At 38.7% G+C, this 18,957-nt stretch overlaps 1 protein-coding gene across 1 annotated transcript in view; it reads left to right on the top strand.

The window, feature by feature from the left end:
* The window catches only part of KLHL32 (kelch like family member 32), a gene marked incomplete at its 3' end in the record, with an annotated part of 230,609 nt that overhangs the window by 24,678 nt on the left and 186,974 nt on the right, over window positions 1-18,957 (top strand). The window lies entirely within an intron of this gene.

Below are 18,957 nucleotides of genomic sequence, written 5' to 3'. Positions count from 1 at the left end.
TCAGCAGCCATGGCTCACGGGCCTAGCTGCTCCACAGCATGTGGGATCTTCCTGGACTGGGGCACGAACCCGTGTCCCCTGCATCGGCAGGCAGACTCTCAACCACTGTGCTACCAGGGAAGCCCTAACACTATTTTGATAACTCTTTTCACATATAGGATATGACTGCCCTATATTGGATAGTTCCAGTATTTTTGTACCGAATTTGTAGATCTCTTATCATAAACTACCCCAAATATTTTAATTTGGAAGGTATTTCCTTGAGAAATTTGATGTAGTTTCCCATGCTTCATTTTTATTTGTTGTTTCCAGTCATGGCCCCCTTATGTCAGCACATTGCTGTGCCAGCTCTTTGTGCTGGCTGTAGACAGTGCATAGCAGGGCCAACTCCAACACTTTCCAAAGTTCACCTGATGCCATATAACCTATAACTATGCTTCTCTCCCAAAGAACTGGAAGCCCACGTACAACTCCCATAGATCAGAAATCCCAGGATGTACCCTAAGATTGAAGCATGTCTGGAGAACTTGGCGGGCAAGCTCTTCTGGAGATCACAGATCATCTGGAAAGAATCAAAGCTTAACAAGCTTAGTTCCCGCCCAGTGGGCCAGTGTCAGAGCAAAAGCTTGAATCCACATACACCACAGTGTCTGCCACCAGATTGTCCCCTGGCCCAAGTCCACTTGGCCTCAAGCCCAAGTCCTAGAAAAAGAGGGATACTTTACAAAGAGCAAGAAAGATAAAAACGCATTGTTTCCAACCCCTAAGGGATCCTGAGTACATGGTAGCATTGGAGTAGTGGGCAGTGCTAGCACTTAGAATTGTGGTCGTTTTAGGAAAGGGTACTTTTGGGCAGTGACTCCTTCAGAGGAGTGTCTTTGTGGCACCTAAGGGCTGTCATGGGCTTTACTGCCATTGTTGGTGATTTTAGCATGAGCCTGTGCCCTCTAGGGTATGCATTTGTAGATTCAGCAGTGGGCATTTTTGCATAGTGGACAAGTGAGAATATGGTGGCTGAGAGGATGGTTATGTTTTTGAGAGCCAGTGAGACAAACACTGAAACTGATGACCTGTCTTCCCTTTGCACTTGGAGTTTCCAAAGTTATGGGTGTGGGTGCAAGACCAGAAAGGAAATGTTATGTAACAGTTTCTGGAATCCTAGTTTTTGCTGAAGTGGCTGGGAAGTAAAGGGTTCATACAAATGATAAGATGTGATTTATTTTGTTTTATGAAAACGTATTTACTTTACTGAAGAAACATCAACAGAGTTAAATTTTCAAACATTTAAAATGTGAGTTTAGGACAAAAAGTTTATTTTGAAAAATTCATATGTATCATTCTAACCAATGTAACCATTCAAAATTATTATAGTATCTATTTTCAGTTTCTGGTAAAAAAATTTTTTTTACATGACTCCTTCACCCAGATCCAATTTAGCTTGCTTGATTTTTTCATAGCACTTATCACTCCCTGACACACCCTATAATTTGCTTATTTGCCATGGTTATTGTTTGTCTTCTCATGTAGAAGTTAAGCTCAATGGCGCAGGCATTTTGTCTGTTCCACTTGCCAATATATTCCAAGTGCCTGGAAAAATGCCTGAAACATGGTGGGCACTCGGCAAATACTTGTTGATTATTAAGTCAAGAATCTGTCGTTTCATTGCCTATGGACTTGGCATTATATGTGTTTTGTTTTGTGAGGAATGGACAGTGAAGCATAGGGGCCTGGAGAATTCCTTTCTGAGATTGATCGTCGGGCAGATTACCTATGTATGGGTGAGGGCATGCTTGTGGCAGACCACTTCCAAATCTGTGACTTTTAACTTATGTTTTTGCCCTTCCTAAGCCTTTAGCTCAGAAGCAGATGCCAACCCTGCTCGTACAGACCTAGAAGATCCAAATGAGATCATCACTCTTACTTTTATTTCCTTTCCTATTCCTCCAGACATTTTGTCTCATACCTTGGTTATTCAAAAGAAAAAAAAATTAAATGTGAATTGGCTGGCAAAGTAAAAAGAAAGGGAATGGCCATTCAGTGAACCAAGAGCAATTATAGAAAAATGCACATACCATTAGGTTCTTGATACTTACTAAGAGGGGGAATATGTTTCATTCTAAATGTTCTTGGCAGTTTTTGTAAAATGTGAAGCTTGATTAGTTACTTGATTTAAAGCATTTATGAGTAACTAGTAAAAAACAAAACCAATTGTTCTGGAGCATCAGTACAATTCATTTCTTTATACTAGGACCAGAAAGAAATCCCTCTCAAGATTCTCATTGAAAAGGACACTGCAAAATGAAAGTCATGAGCAATGTCTTCCAGGTGTCTTTACCGGGTTATCACAGCACCTTCTCTAAGGCTTTTATTTACCTTATGCCTTAGTATGTAGAGTGGCAGTAATTTGGGAGTACAGATGAGGAGGTATGATAGAGTTGAAGTCTGTAGTGTTTTTCACTCTGATGTTATAATGACGACAGCTAAAACTTGTTGATTTTATGTTCTTAGCACTGTTCTTAATACTTATATTGACTCTTTAAACCCCTCTAACTATGCTGTGAGGTAGGTGGTGTTAACATCATTTTACAGAAGGAGGAAACTGAGACACAGACGGGTTACATACTTGCCCAACGTCACATTGCTAGTGAGGTGGGAGTTGAAACCAGTTTAATTATGATATTTGCACAGTTATCCTCGTGCTAAATGCCTTTCTAGAACCCAAGACCAGATTTTAGAAGGTCCACAAGAGAAATGGTTGTGCTGAATACTTTCCAGAAAATTATCTGTGATAGCTGACATCTTGGAAATTATTGAGCAATTATGAAAGAGATTTTGCTTAGTAGAAATCCCTGGAGTCCAGCTATTCTGTGTTGCTAATTCTGGAGACAACATGGTCTATGATGAGAGGTGTGAACTCTAGTCAGACTTGCGTGGGTTTCAGTCCTGGCTCTGTCACTTACTAGCTCACTGACCTTGGGAAAGTTACTTCATCTTTATCTCAGACTTGATGTTGGATTCCTATTCTCTGCTTGGTAGGTTCCTATAGGTGGCGTTCTTAGCAGTTTCCCCAGAGAGACCCAAAGTTGTTGTTGTTTTTGACGGTACGTGGATAAAAAATATTTAACGAAGACATTAGATAGTTCCTGGGACTTAAAGTTTTTGTGATGTACGTGGGCAAGTCCATTTTTCTACTATACACAATTATTGAAACCATGGGATATAATTATAGTGTGCTTTCTTCATGACATAAACATGATGATGTTGTTTTCACTAATAGTATGTAGCACTGTTTGCAGTATATCCTATAAATAGGTAGAATATCACCAGAGGGCAACACTGTCTCCATTAGAAAATACACTTAAAAATTATGTGATCTTAGATTTTGTGCATTGGGAAAATTAGGATTGATAAAGAAAGGATTCTACTTCAGTCATTGTGAAATATCAACCATGATGGATTTGACAGCCTTTTTTTTCCCCTCTACCTCCTCCGCACTCTTCTGAGATTTGTCCTCCCACTTGTTGAGCCCACCCAAGCCTATTGACTGAGCCAAGAAAACAGACTCCACTCTCCTCCTCTTCTTCTGACTCATGCCAAAAAGTCATGGAGCAATTCAAAACATGTCTCAAATCACAAAACATAATGTGGAAAACTTTCTTGTCTCTGACTTGGGAATATTCTTTAGTATTTTGTCGTTTGTATGATTAAGTGATGTTTTAGGTGAACTTCATTTCTTTGGAGGCTTTCCCTGACCCCTCAAACCAAATGCGCATTGACTCTGTCGCATCACAGTTTTGTTCAATGTTGCACTGAAGGTTTAAAGTGACACTAATTATTTAAATGAAATTGAAATTTGGATATCTTTCTCGTTTTGATATCTTGAAGTGGTTAGGATTATGTGCATATTTTGTAAAAGGCTTGGAGTGCCTTTATAATGACATGGAAAAGTGTTTTTGGAGAGGTCTGGAACTTCTGCATTTGTGATAAAAGCGCATTAACTCCCTAAACAAGAACTATTTATAAACAATTCATTTATTAGCAAGTCTTCTGGGAACAAAGCTCCTTCTAACGGAGATGAGTGGGACATGGTCCCTACCCCTATAATTCACAGTTAAGATGTCATTTAAGGAGTAGCTCAACTCAGCTGAAGGAACTTAACCTCATGCCCACGTCCTTTCTTCTACCTTACGTGTCTTTTTAAAAAGAAAAGTATGCTTTAAGAAGTGATAGCTTTTATCACTTGTCATGTTAAAAAAAAAAACCCAGACATTTGGGTTTACAAAGTCATTTTAATCTTACTCCTTTATATGCATTCCTGGCGTATGGTAAATGCAGTTTAAATGTTGAATGAGTGAGAGAGAAGATGCTTAGTGAATGGTTAGAGGAATTCTTTGTTATTCAGCCCGGTCAGATCTGTGTTTTCATGGAAAACCAACTATTTTGTCTGAGAGAATGAGCATGTCTGTTATAGGCTTTCCAGATGAGAGGTGCAACACATGCAAAGATATGGAGGCTTCTGAGTTATACTTTTGTAAAATAAGAACCCTGTACTAGCTGGAGATGCAGGATAGCTTACTGGTTGAAAAGAGTGGGTCTGGATATAGACTAGCTAGGTTTTCACCCCAGCTCCCATACTGGTTGTGTGACCTTCATGAAGTTACTTAATTTCTCTAAACCTCGATTTCCCAATCAGGAAAATGGGTATAAAAATAGAACTTACCAAAAGGGCTTCCTGTTAAAAGATGGCAGACTGAATACATGTCTACATGGCGTCTCCAGATGGTACAGAGTTCTTATTTTACAAGAGTATAACTTGGAAGCCCCTGTAGCTTTCAGGGTGTTGTACTTTTCATCTGGAAAGCCTCCTCCTTTCTCTCTGCATCCTTCAGTGCTCCTCCACTTAACCTTCCTCCACTGTGCTCACCGACATCCATCTTGCCTTTGGTAGGGCGATGTGATGCAGCAGAATGTAACAGAGCTGGATTTGAGTCTTGGCTTCACCAGTTCCCAGTTTTTTTTACCTCAAGCATTTCAGCTTGCTGGGCCTCTGCCTTTTCTTCTGAAAAAAATGGACTCATTTAATTCTGATAATACTAGATCAATGTAAGAATTAAATGTAAGATTGCACATAATCCTAGTCTCCTTATTTAGGCACTTGAACTATGGTGCTTCCCCAGTTCTAATGCTTCTTGCAGATGTAAGATACACATCAGCTTTTCAGTACATCAGGAACTGATTTAAGGTACAACCTCAATTTTAGAAATTTTAAAATGAGAAAAAAATTGTAAATCTCTCAGTTGATGAAAATGCAGAATGTCTTGTACTATTAGGGTGATGCAAATGTGGATGTTATGCCTTACTTGCAGATTACAAGCTATTTGAAGGGCAGAGACTATTTTTAATTCTGTCGTGTCTGTCATCACATCTTGTTCAGTGATTGCTGGAAATATATTAAGCCTTTAGTAAATATCTGAATGAATGAAGAGTCCATGGTTTAAAATTTAACAAGAAGACCGTTTCTCTATTTGAAAATGGAGTTAGGATTACATCTAGATCATAGGTTAGAGAACTATAAACTGTATATTTTCTGTTCATTAGGAGGCAATCATTAATCAGAGAAGAATGTTCATTTGCTGATTAATAACTTTTTTATACAGAATTTTCTAATGAAATAAAATAATCACATAAATGTAGCACATTGATTTTTTCCATACAATAATGTTGTTGTCATACAGATAATTTTTATATAGCAAAACACTCAAGATCTACGTTTTGTCATCTATAAAGATGCAAATGGATTGTTTAATTTTCAGTGGTCTGGGAGCTGTAAGAAATTCTTTAATGAAAAAGTTTTCATGGCAACATTTTAAAGAAGCACCTTAGGATGTTATAATTGCAGGTTAGGTTATTTTGACAAGACTGTGTAACTGATCCAAGCATTTTATGTTTCTATTCATAGAGGAGTGATGGAGCTAAAAATTAAAGTAAGAGCTGAAAAGGGGTGTGTTAATGTGACTGGAAGAACTGACTTAAACTTTATATTTTAGTTTGGTTCCCAAGGTCTCCAGCTATATTCATGAGGGTGACTAGATATTTCATCCTCGTTCTCACTAGAGGAATTTTTAATATTCAGTGCAGAATTTTTTGGGGGTATGCATTTTGATAATATAAACTAAAACATTATGATTTAATATATGCAGATAAGCTGGCATTACAGTCTCATGCTCTTCATTCTAAAACAGAGATACATCATACTTTTGCTTTTTCTGCTTTTGGGGATTTTGTGAGAATAATGGTAGTCTGTGGGTTCAAGACAGAGAGCAAGATAGACAGGGTGACCAAATCATTTATGATCCAAACTGGGAAACCAAAGAAAACAAACGGAGGGTGCAATTAGTAATTGCGCTGGGAAAATAGACAAAACTGTGGCTACCCCAGGATGGTCACCCTATTTAAAGAGCTTACTGTCTTGGGGTGGGATTAGGGGTGGAAATGAGGCTGAGCTAATAGCTTCTGCCTCCCCTTTCCCCAAACAAGTAATTACATAGAGTGCTAATTATGCTGTGAGTGTGAATGTATAGGTATTATTGGAGCTTGTAGGAGAGTAACAAACTCAGACCTATGGGGGTTTTAGGGAAGGCTTCCCAGAGGAGGTGACATCTGGGACTTGCAGGATAAATAGGAGCTAATCAGGCAAAGAGGACGTAGAAAGTTCTGGGCAGAGAAGATGATTGGTACCAGTATCCCGAAGGGGGTGAATAGCTCAGTGTGGATGAGTGGATCTGTATGATTGTGACCAGGAAACAAGAAATCAAGTGGTAGAACAGAAGGCTGGAAATGTTGGTGGGGTTACCATTTTAAGGAATTTGACTTTTATCACAGCAGTTTTAAGCAGAGCATTGAAATGATCAGATGGTTAAGGGCTTTTGCCTGCATTCATTTGACTGCCAAGTACCCAGGTGTCTTGTCTGGGGCTTGGTCTCCACATCCCCCAGCATATGGAGATGGGCAATATTCCCCCTTCCCTGTGTGGATGGAGCTAGCTCAGGACTACATTGGAAAGGTTGCAGACAGTTGCAGTTGTTAGTGACAGACTGGTGGGGTTACCCATGGGAGTTTGGTGGAAGCCCACCTGAGGAAAATAATCACCTGAAGTTTTGTGGAAGGCTCACAGGTGCACATAGCTTGGCCTCAGAGTCAGAGTCCGGGGAGGTGGCAGGTGCTTCAGCACATGACCAGGCTGTGCTTCCACACTCTGGACCTCATCCCTCTCTGCTTGGGCCCCTGCAGTACTTATGCAACGTGGGAAGGAGAGCGCTCCTGTAAAACAAACAAACTATATCCCTAGGAAGTTTCCTCTCAGAGTGGTGAGATTTAGCAACAGTGAGCACTGATTGGATATGTGAAAGCCAGGAGCCAGATGCTCAAGGGAGCAGTGGTAGAGAGGCAGCTTGTCTAGGCCCCATGGGTCCTCCGAGGCTGACATTTCTTAGAGTCACCTGTGATCCAGCTTTGAGCAAAGCACCAGTTACCCCAAACCTGGAGGTAGGGTGGTCAGCGGGCCTGGAACAGCCTGTGAGCCTCAGAAGCTTGGAGGAGACTGGCAGGCCATGTCAGCTGTGGCTAGAAAAGACTGATTTCAATCATGGAGCAGAGCGATAGCCAGAGGGCAGCCAGGGCAAGGACCTGCTCCTGTTGGGCTGTGCCCTCCCCTGGGGGCCGTGTAGTTTGCTGGGGCTGCCATAACAAAGCCCCACAGACTGGGTGACTTACAAATTTATTTTTTCTTGGTTCTGGAAGTTAGAAGTCTGAGATCAAGGTGTAGGCAGGGTTAGTTTCTTCTGAAGCCTCCTTCCTTGACCTATAGGTGGCTGCCTTCTTGCTGTGTCCTCACATGGTCTTTCCTCTTTGTCTGCATGTGTCCTGTCTCCTCTTCTTATAACGACACCAGTCATATTGGGTTAGAGATCACCCATATAACCTCATTTTACCTTAGTTACTGCTTTAAAGGCCCTATCTCCAAGTATAGTCACATTCTAAGGGACTGAGGGTTAGGACTTGAACATGTAAATTAGGGGGGGACCCAGTTCAGCCCATAGCGGGGACCTCAGAGGGGGACACCAGCTAGTGGTGGTTGCAGGTACTGACCCCCAACTGTTGGCTTCTATGGGTCATGCAGGCCTAGGGCCATTTGAGTTCCCTTCAGAACAACCTTGAATGTGTTATGGTCCCATTTTTGACTTCCGGTGAGGGAGATACTACTTTGCATAGTTACTTGTTTGCTCATTGGGCATCTTAGATTATTGGAAACATTGTACTGAGTCAGAGAAAGTTGATTTTTCCTTGGTTCTCTGGCCCTGGTACTAGGTGCCCGTGGCTCTTGGTGCTGATGTTTTCAGCACTTGAGGATGTGACTGCAGCCTGGAATATGTTCCCTTCATTAGTGTTAAGAGTGCTGAACGTGTGGACTCTGGAGTTAGTCTGCTAAGCTTGGTTCCAAGCTTGGTTTCATCACTAACTGGTTGTGTGGCTTTTAACAAATTACTTGACCTCTTTATGCTTTAATATTTTACTCCATAAGAAAGGGTAGTAAAGGACGCAATGGATGAAATAAGGTATGGAAAGCAATTCCTATGCTGAACACTTAGCAGGTGCTTAGTAGAGGTTGTCCTATCATCTTCATCTTCGCCAGCCCTTCTCTTTAACATGACACAGAAACAGCTGCACGGCCACACACGGGATGACCTGTGCAGGTGCAGGAGCGCTAGCATTCCACCACATTTCTCTTAACGTCATCCGAGAGTCAGTTTTCTTTTTCCCAGCTTCTTTGTAGGGTTGTCTTTTATTGGACTTTCTGTCAACTAGTAATAACAACCAATGTTTATCAAGTACTTTATAACTTCAACGTGCCTTTGCTTTTAATTTTATTCTTATACTGGCCATGAGAGGTATAGTTTATCATTATGCCAACTTTAGGAAGAAACTGAGTCTTGGAATTTACTGACTTGCCTCTAGTTATGTGGTTGGTAAGTGCTGGATATAGGACACAGATTGAAACTTCCTTTTCTTGTTACCCTTGTTTTTAATTACACACATACAAGGTACAAGGTTATTGTAGAAACATTAGAAAACACAGGTAACCAAAATTTAAAAAAACTTTCACATGGTGATAATAATTATTGACACCTAAAATATGTATTTTTACAAAAGTGGTTTTACACAATACAATACATATTGATTTATTACTTCTCTCTTAAAATATGTATGTTTTGTTAATAAGTATATTTCTCCAGAGTCATTTTGAATTACTGCTTGGTTCTTCATTGAAAGATATACGCTATTTAATTCATCCTGAGCATACGGATTGCTTCTATGTCTTGCTCATATAAACAACACTCCAGTGAACCCCCTTGCACATATACTTTTGTACACTTCTCTGATTATTTCCATAGGGTAGATTTTTTAGATGTGGAATTTCTAGATCAAAGGGTTTGCCCATTTTGAGGCCTTTGATACATATTTACAAATTGCCTTCTCAAATGACTGTACTAATTTACATACCTGCCTGCATATATGAGTGTCATTTTCCTTGTTCCATTGGCCATCATCATTCTTTGCCAATGTGATTAGAAGGAATTGGCTGTTAATGGTTGGAATGGTTTGCATTTTTATTACTAACCAGAGTGAACATTTTTATGTTTACTGTTCCTTTATATCTCTAGTTTGGTGATTTACCTATTTATGCTTTTTGTCCGTTATTTCCTGTGGAGTCATTCATCTTTCTCTTGTTGCCGTATAAATACTTTATTTATTGAAAATATAACAACTATTCATAGTCGTGCAAATTCCTAGGGTTTTTTAGAAAACCTCATGTGACTGTTAAGCTACACTTCCTCCATGTTGATAATTATTTTTTTAATGAAATACAGAAGCATTTCTTGGGCCCTGTTAACCTCATCTTGTCAGATTCTACCTGAGGCTGACTGTCATCCAACCTGTTCAGTTTCTCTTCCAGCTATGCTCTTATCTATACTTTTGCACAGTGTGCCCTCTATCTTTTTATCTAGGAAACAAGGAAGGAGAGTCAAACTAATGTTTATTGAGCACCACTGTGTACCAAGCACTATACTAGGTGCTTTCAAGTATGTAAAGTGTTAAATAGAACAGTATAGAAGACCTCGAAGCTCTGCTGCACGAGCTTTCATGGAATCCATGCATATTGGCTCTCCTTTCCTAACTATGAGACGTGTGGTTTCATATCACCCTATTCAAAACAATTGATGATTCCATGTTTTCCATAATTTAAAAAGAGTTTGCTCTCTCCCTATTATAAACACCTGTTTATCTGGGATTATTGTGCTGGGCCAGTTTATACTGGCTGTGTGTCCTGGTGACCTTTGGTGAAATCCAGCTGCAAAAAGATATCTAACCTTTTGCCTCCTGATTTTTCTCCCCTCTCATAGAATTATAAGAAATAGGTATCGTTATATACCTATTTGTGGCTTATATTGTTAAGAAGAACTTGCTATATTTCTTTTGTAATTTTCACATAATCTATATATTTTGATTTTAGTATGCCTTCAAAAGTAGTAGTTTTATGATTTCTTATAAAATTTGGGATTAGAGCAGAATAATTAAGAGTACAAGCTTTGGAGTCAAACGGTTTTGATCCCTGACACTACCAATTCCTAGTCCTGTGCCTTTTGTGAATTACTTACCCCTAATAAAACAAAAATAATAATATCTTCTACCTCAGGTTGTTGTGAGGATTAAATGAGAGCATGCATGTGAAGTGCCTCTTAGTGTAATAGCACTCAAAGGAAAATGTGGCTCATGGTAGTAGGTAAAGTGGTTATTAGTTATAATTTAAACTTTTAACTTAAAAGAGAATAGCAGCTGTTTAATAGAGAGGCTTTAACGTTATGATCTCAGGAATATATTCTGAATGATTATGTCTTTTTTCTTATATATTAACAGGGTTATAGGGTTTTGTAAGAATGGGACAGTTGTGTTCTTTTGGCCTGAATTTCTGTTCAGGTAGTAAACTGTGCTTTAGTTACACATTGGACCTTTCCTGTTAGAGTTAAGTCATCTCACGTCTTTTTTATTTGGAGGGAGAGCTTAGATGTTTTCACTCTCTGAAAGGGCAGGCATCCTTGTTAACCTTTAGGAATGATGTTCCATACAGGAACGTATGCCATGGGGTACCCTTGAATATTTGCCTTTCAGACTAAAGGGATAACTAATATCACTTATTACACACCACATGATGGTGTACCGTGTTAAAATATACTAATTTACTGGTGTTAAAAATACACCAATTTATGAAATAATCGGAATTAAAGATAAATTATCACCATAGGTAATACATAAATAAATAATGATTGGGCCTATTGCATGTGTTCTAATTCTTTTATGCTTAGAAGCAACATTTCCTTTCAAGATATATTAATTTTATGTAATTTGTTGTTTGGGATCAACAAGCCTTAAGTATATTGGATCATTTAACGTAGGTAGTTTTTCATGGTCGAGACTTATCCCTATAATTCATTTTTTAAAAATCTCTGGGCTTTCGTCCTGCAAACTACCTCTGTATCTCTTGCATTTTACTTTTGTCTGCTTAAAACGCTGCTTAAAACGTGGTGCTATTTCCCCTTAATTACTATGAATTGCTGAGCTCATGAATAACTAATATTTTAAAAAATCATCAAGTATTTTTAAAGGGAGTGTAATACTGAAACGTTATTAAACAAATATATGAGAATAGCAAGAATTAACCAGTTTCTCATCTATTAGTATACATCCAATAATTAATTTTTTAGTATTTTATGTTTGTTGATCATGTTAACCTGCGTTAGTCTATCTGGTCTTTCTTTGCATGTAATCAAGTTTGACCTATGAGACACTTTTTCTTTTCCCTTTCATACTATTATGGCTTAATACGATAATTTTTTCTTTGAAAATACTATATTTTTAATGTTCACTTCAAAAATTTGTCTAGGTGAAGCTCTGACAAGCTTGAAACATCTTAATAAAAATAAAAACTATAAAGGTTAAACCTCATCAGTCGTACACACCAAACAGGTTATATTTGAAAAGAAACTCACCGGTGAAAGAGGGAATTCCACTAACAAGCATTTCCTCAGTGTGAGGCCAGTGAATAATTTCAGTTATGCAAAAGAATTGCTATAGTTTTGAGAAATGTTTGCTGTGTTTCCTGAGGTGAGTGCAAGCTTCAGCTGGAGGGCTTAGAGTAGGGGCCTGAATCATTGCACTGAGAACAGTCCTGGGAGGGTTGCTGATGTTTTTGGCATTAAAAAAAAAAAATTAGTACTTAGCATGTGAACTACATTAGCAAAAAAAATGAAACAAAAGTAAAAATTCACCTACATACCTGTCACCTAAGCAAATCACTGTGTGATTCATATTTGTACGTATAATAAAAGGAGACACATTCATGTTTACTGAGAGCCTGTGATGTATCAGTCTTTGAGCTAGGTATGTTCCATGTATCGTACAGCTCTGTGAGGAGGTGCTATTATCTGTATATTTAGAAAGTGAAAAAAAAGACTTGAAACAGGTAAGTAACTAGCCCAGAGTGGGTGGCTCAGGGTGGGCCACCTATCATGACAGCAAGTTGATATGTGAACATGGCTCCATTTCATAAAATATTTGTTTTATTTTATGTTTTTTTAACCACACAGACTGATATTTGTGTTACCAGTCTTTTGGGGGGACATTACATCTTTTGAGAAGTACCACAGCCAAACTCTACTCTGATAAATAGAAAGAATTCTACCAACCTTGTTCTTTTATAGTAGTTATGCTGCAGAGGAAAATCCCTGACTCCCTTCCCGAGTTCATTAAGCTGAGCTAAAACGCTGATCAGAAGATACTTAAAATTTTAACATACGTTTTCTTAACTATTTTAATAAATATATTTCTTGCCTTTGAATGATATTTAGTGAAGTCAGTAAATTCTCTGTTTACGAAAATAATATTTTGTATATTTGGTGGTTGACCACTAAGCCACAGGCATAAACCTTTTATTTTGCCTCTTCTTAATGAATTTGTGTAAAAAAGCAGTTAAAATTGAGTCTCCAGGAGCTTGGCCTTTTAAAGAATGTAGGGGAAACAGCATGAAATGTCATCAAAATGTGAATATTAGTTATCTAAACCCTTGTTTTCGGGGGAGTTCTTGGAGTGCATTTTCTCATAGAAGCAAGATTTAAAGTTTAAACGGTGGTTAAGTTTTCAGATAAGCTCATAATAAGCGAATATGTGCATCTCTGTGTGTTTTTAAAGCAGCAGAGCCACCCACCCCCGTTTCTTCACAAACAAAATCTTAGGTAGGACGCTAATTGAATTTCTTGGGAATCTTTTAACCCTCAGCTGAGTTAGCCTAAATAAAACAAGGAATTTATTATAAAAATCTAGGTTGTTTCATGTACTCCCGGAGGCAAGAATGCATGGAAAATCGAGAATGTCCTCTCTTTCCATCTCTTGCCTGTAACTTTTTCTCTGTACACTTGCTTCTTTTGCTGTTTCTTTCCTGCAGAATTGTTTTCTTGGTTTCCTAATCCACATGGCGGAGGACAGAATTGAGACTGGAGTGAGGTGCAAAATTTAAGAGGGCATCAAAAAATTAGATGATCAAGATAAATTATATTTTAATGTAATATTTCAGAGATGATTAACAAAATATAAAAATTTTAATGATGATAGGATTAGTATAAAAGGAGCATCTCTGTCAGTTCCTGTATTGTTTTCTACTTGCAAGTGAGCAGCACAACTGATCTGTAGACTGGTGGTTCTAATTCCAAATCCCAGAGAAGAGCTCTGATTGGCTCAGCTTGGGTTCCACTGGGACTCTTAGACCCATCAGCTAAGGCTGGGTGGTGGGAGGTGCTCGATACCAACAGAACCTTGTGGGAGGTTGGGCAGGTACAAGAATAGGTGTTCACTCTTTCACAGTACCAAGTTCATGCATGTGTGGACACTGGTCAGGGTCGAGTAAGCCAGGTAAATCTCACACTTGGTCTCTCCTTCTCCCCACCTTAAGGTTTCTCCTTAGATGCCAGCACTAAACTTACCAAGCCCTGAAAGGGAGAGTTGAGCCCATTTGAACAGGGGATTTAATTTCAGCCAACCAGTGAGTTAGTGCCAGCCAGGTACAAGGCCCAGGAGAAAAGTACTTGGCACGGTTGGTCAGGATAAATGTCTGATGAGGGAAAGTAGATGCCATCCCTCAGACAAAAAGCCAGAGAGGTTTTGCTGTTGGGGAGAGGTTGATTGTGTGACCTGATGATTACCCTTGTACAATGGGCCAAAGAGTACAAGGTTGCCTTTTTTTTTTTTAATATTTATTTTTGGCTGCATTGGGTCTTTGTTGCTGCACGCGGGCTTTCTCTAGTTGCGGTGAGCAGGGGCTACTCTTCGTTGTGGTGCGTGGGCTTCTCACTGCGGTGGCTTCTCGTTGCGGAGCATGGGCTCTAGGTGCGCGGGCTTCAGTAGTTGTGTCTCGCGGGTTCTGGAGCACAGGCTCAGTAGTTGTGACGCACAGGCTTAGTTGCTCCGTGGCATGTGGGATCTTCCAGGACCAGGGCTTGAACCCGCGTCCCCTGCATTGGCAAGTGGATTCTTAAGCACTGTGCCACCAGGGAAGTCCAAGGTTACCTTTTATTCCTTTGGGAACTCTTCTACCTTTGCAATAGCTTCCAAACTATAACCAGAGTGATCTTTCTAAATGCAGATTGCATTGTGCAAGTCTCTTGCTTTAAAACCTTCAGTGGACTCCCACTAGTGTTAGGATAATGACCAAGCAGTATTCTTAACACTGCTTGTGTGATCTGCCCTGTGGCCTCTGATAGGCCCTGCTTCTTTCTGCTTTAGGACCTTTGCCCGGGCTGTTCGCTCTGCCCAGGATGCCTCCCAGAATCCCTTTCTCCACCCCTTACCCAGTTGATAATTATCTTTCAGAGATCCGCTCAGATGTCACATCCTCAAGGAAGCCCCTTTTCTGATCACACAGGATGGGCCAAGTTTCCTCCTATGTAAAATGATAATAAATCATAAATAGTACTAAAACAACAACAATAATAACAACTAACACCATGTGACAGGCACCTTCTGAGAATTCCAATTTGTTTAATCCTCACAACAACTCTATGAGGTGGGTATTACTATTTTTAAGATGAGGAAGCTGTGCTTAGAGCCCCTTGCACTTATCACAATTATGATTAAAGAATGAATTATACAGGCACTGGCAGTGGGCCAGGTTGGGACTGAAGGGCAGCCTTTTGTTTAGAAGGGAAGGGCTAGGAGCTGGTCTTGAGGCTGTGTTTGCATAGCAGATCACGCTGTGCTCTGGGCTGCATGCTTACTTGGGATTGCTTTGAGAGAGATGAATGATGATTATGAAGGCTAAAATACTCTCAAGCCACTCCTTGCTGTCCACTGTGGCCCCCTACAAGCCCTGTGAAAGGAAAAACTCATGTATCAATTACTGTATCCTAGGAACCCAGCTCCAGGTCTTGCATAAAGTAGTTCTTCAAGAAAGATTTATCTCATGAATCAGTGAAAAAAAAATCTCCACAATTTTGGAGGTATTTTTGACCAAGCTATATCGAATTCTGCCCTAATTGTGCAACATTGATGGTGATGGTTAGTCCTCAGGGATTTCATTTGATCTGGGGCTGAATGATGGATGCCCAGGACTTGAGGGGACACGTGTGGACCCTGGTTAGGGAACAGGTGGGGCAAGGGAGCATATCTGAGACCTCAGGAGTACTGGTTCTTATAGTGAGGCAAGGCTGGGAGGAGCATTGTGCCCTGAGTGGAAGCAGACAGAGCAGAGTTGCATGCTCTTTGCACAGGTGATCACAAAGGCTAATTTGGTGGAAGGGAATGTGTTGCCTTGATAGTTTTAGGGCCATGGGTGTGGGGGGCTGAGATGAATATAATTCATCATATGATGATTTGATTCCATGGTGCCAACAGGCTCAGAAAATTGTAGATGGTCACAAAGGGACCTTGAAGGTGATCACTCTCAATTCAGTAGAAAAAGAGCCACCTCATAGGCTCCCAACCCCACATAGCACTACCCTTAGGGCTTGTGCTAAATGTCATTATATCTCTAATGGGGTGTGAGCAGCCCTAAGAGCTACATGCTTGGAGAGCAACTCTAGCCCTTTTTTCCTACTATTCTGCTTCCTATGGCCCCACCAAATTGGCCCAGCGCTGAATCCATTTCTGGATTCCAAGGAGGGGAAAGGCAGGAGGCTGGCCTGGATTTCCCTGGGCTCGTGGGAAAAGGTAAGAGCCTTGAGTTAAGAAGGAACCCACATCCCAGGCACAGGAAAAAGTGCAAGAAGACAAGAGGATAAAGAGGTCTGGCTGGCTAGAAGACATGCTTCATGTAAGGGAAACTTAAAATATAAAATAGAATTAATAAAATGTAAAAACAAATGTTATTTATATAAAAAGAAAGTTATAATCCAGTGATACAATTTATATAAAATATATGTAGTAAGTTGTAAATAATATGTAGTAAAAATAGTAAATAATAAATAACCGTAATATTCAGGGGTTGAGTCATCCTTTAACTCATTTTAACTCACCTTTAAAATGGTGTTCATTTCACTAAACATTGTAGAATGGAGCAGATTATAATTAGATAGTTTCTGAGGAGAGCTAATTTAGTGAGTTGATCTCCAAACAATAAGGGAATTTATCTTAAGATTTTTAATTGTCATGTTTGGAATGTCTGAAAAATATCAAGGTAAAAGTGTCCTTTAATTTTGGATTATTTTAACTTTTAGGATTCTTATTCTACATTCACCTAGTTATTGGGAGCATTTAAAAATATTAGACTTTCCAAAAGATTAAGGTTTTTTTTCACCTCTCTGTAGTAATAAATATTCTTATGCCATCTTAATGCTCAAGTGTCCATCTCTGTTAGTGTTTGTGTTAGGCAATAAGAGCCTGGAATTTATAACCTAGTTTCTGAAAGGAATCTGTAGCAGTGGTAGGTTGCTAAGAAAGTCTCTTAGCTAATGAAACAACGTGCCTTGAATTATTCTGATCCTTTTTACTGCCAGTTGTAATGGATCAATTGAAAACGATGCTCATTTTCAGATTTGTCAAAACTTAAATTAGAAATAAATGAAAGTATAGATAATACTATTTTCAGTAATTAAAAAAAGAAAGCAAGAAATAAGTATAAATGTATGAAAAATGTTTGAAACAATCTGTTCGGTAACAGTGGAATTCTCAGCAAATTATGATATATCTATGTGAATTACTATAGTATGAGGGTTTGGATACAATGTAACAAATACTATATATTAGTTAGATTGGAAATCATGGGTCTCTCTTTTATACAAATCAGCAGAAATAGGCACAGCTTTACACATTCTTTTCATAAGTGTTTTTACACTGTATTGCTTTTCAAAATGAAACTTAGAAGAGAGCCTGTTTAAGATTATCCAAATTGGAATTAATTTTGCTGCTTGGGTGTGTTAGAAAATGGGAGCTAGACCTTCTAATGAGAGTTGTAAAGCATAGTCATGGAGCACATCCCAGACTTTTCAAATAATTTACTTCTCTGTTTAGAGTTACAACAATGATTGAAAACAAAGGCTGGGGTGCGGACTGTGAGATTGAATGAATATATAGCCAAGGAGTGATTTCAAGCCTGACAACTTCATCCAATTACATATTTCCAATTATGCTAATCCTAAAGCTCCTGTAAAAATCTGTTTTCCATTTCCTTATAATTTTCATCCTTTCTATATGTTATTTTTCTATCTATTTTTCAGAAATTCACTCCTTGAATAGAAAATCGTCTTTCTGTAGATGCCCAAGATGTAGTTGATTTTAACTTCACTAAAGGACAAGTCAACTAATATTTGTGGCTTAGCCTCTGCAACTTTCTTTTATCAGTTTTAAAAATTGAAATATAGTTAATTGATTTATAATATTGTGATAGTTTCAGGTATACAGCAAAGTGATTCAATGTTTTATATATATATATAGATAGATAGATAATGTTTATATTCTTTTTCAGATTCTTTTCCATTATAGGTTATTACAAGATATTGAATATAAGTTCCCTGTGCTATACAGTAAATCCTTGTTGTTTATGTATTTTATATATATCAATAGTAGTGTGTATCTGTTAATCGCATACTAATTTATCCCTCCCTCCTTTCCCTTTGGTAATCATAGTTTGTTTTCTATGTCTGTGAATCTGTTTTGTAAATAAGTTCATTTGTATTATTTTTTTAGATTCCACATATAAGTGATATCATAAAATATTTGTCTTCCTCTGTCTGACTTACTTCACTTAGTATGATAATCTCTAGGTCCATCCATGTTGCTGCAAATGGCAATATTTCATTCTTTTTTATGGCTGAGAAATATTCCATTGTATATATATACTGCATCTTCTTTATCCATTCCTCTGTTGATGGACACTTAGGTTGCTTTCATGTCTTGGCTACTGTAAATAATGCTGTTATGAACATTGGTGTGCATGTATCTTTTCGAATTAGAGTTTTTCTCTTTTCTGGATATATGCCCAGGAGTGGGATTGCTGGATCAAATGGTAGCTCTATTTTTAGTTTTTTAAGGAACCTCCATGCAGTTTTCTATAGTGGCTGCACCAATTTACATTCCCATCAACAGTGTAGGAGGGTTCCCTTTTCTCCACATCCTCTCCAGCATTTATTATTTGTAGACTTTTTGATGATGGCTGTTCTGTCCAGTGTGAGGTGATAGATACCTCATTGTAGTTTTGATTTGCATTTCTCTAATAATTAGCAATGTTAAGCATCTTTTCATATGCCTGTTGACCATCTGTATGTCTTCTTTGAAGAAAGGTCTATTAAGATCTTCTTCCCATTTTTTGATTAGGTTGTTTGTTTTTTTGATACTGAGCTGCATGAGCTGTTTGTG

This window comes from Leucopleurus acutus (assembly GCF_964270905.1).
Source record: "Leucopleurus acutus genome assembly, chromosome: 15".
NCBI classification, from domain to species: domain Eukaryota; kingdom Metazoa; phylum Chordata; class Mammalia; order Artiodactyla; family Delphinidae; genus Leucopleurus; species Leucopleurus acutus.
Note: the sequence above shows the minus strand (reverse complement) of the source record. Positions and strands in the feature narration are given on the sequence as shown.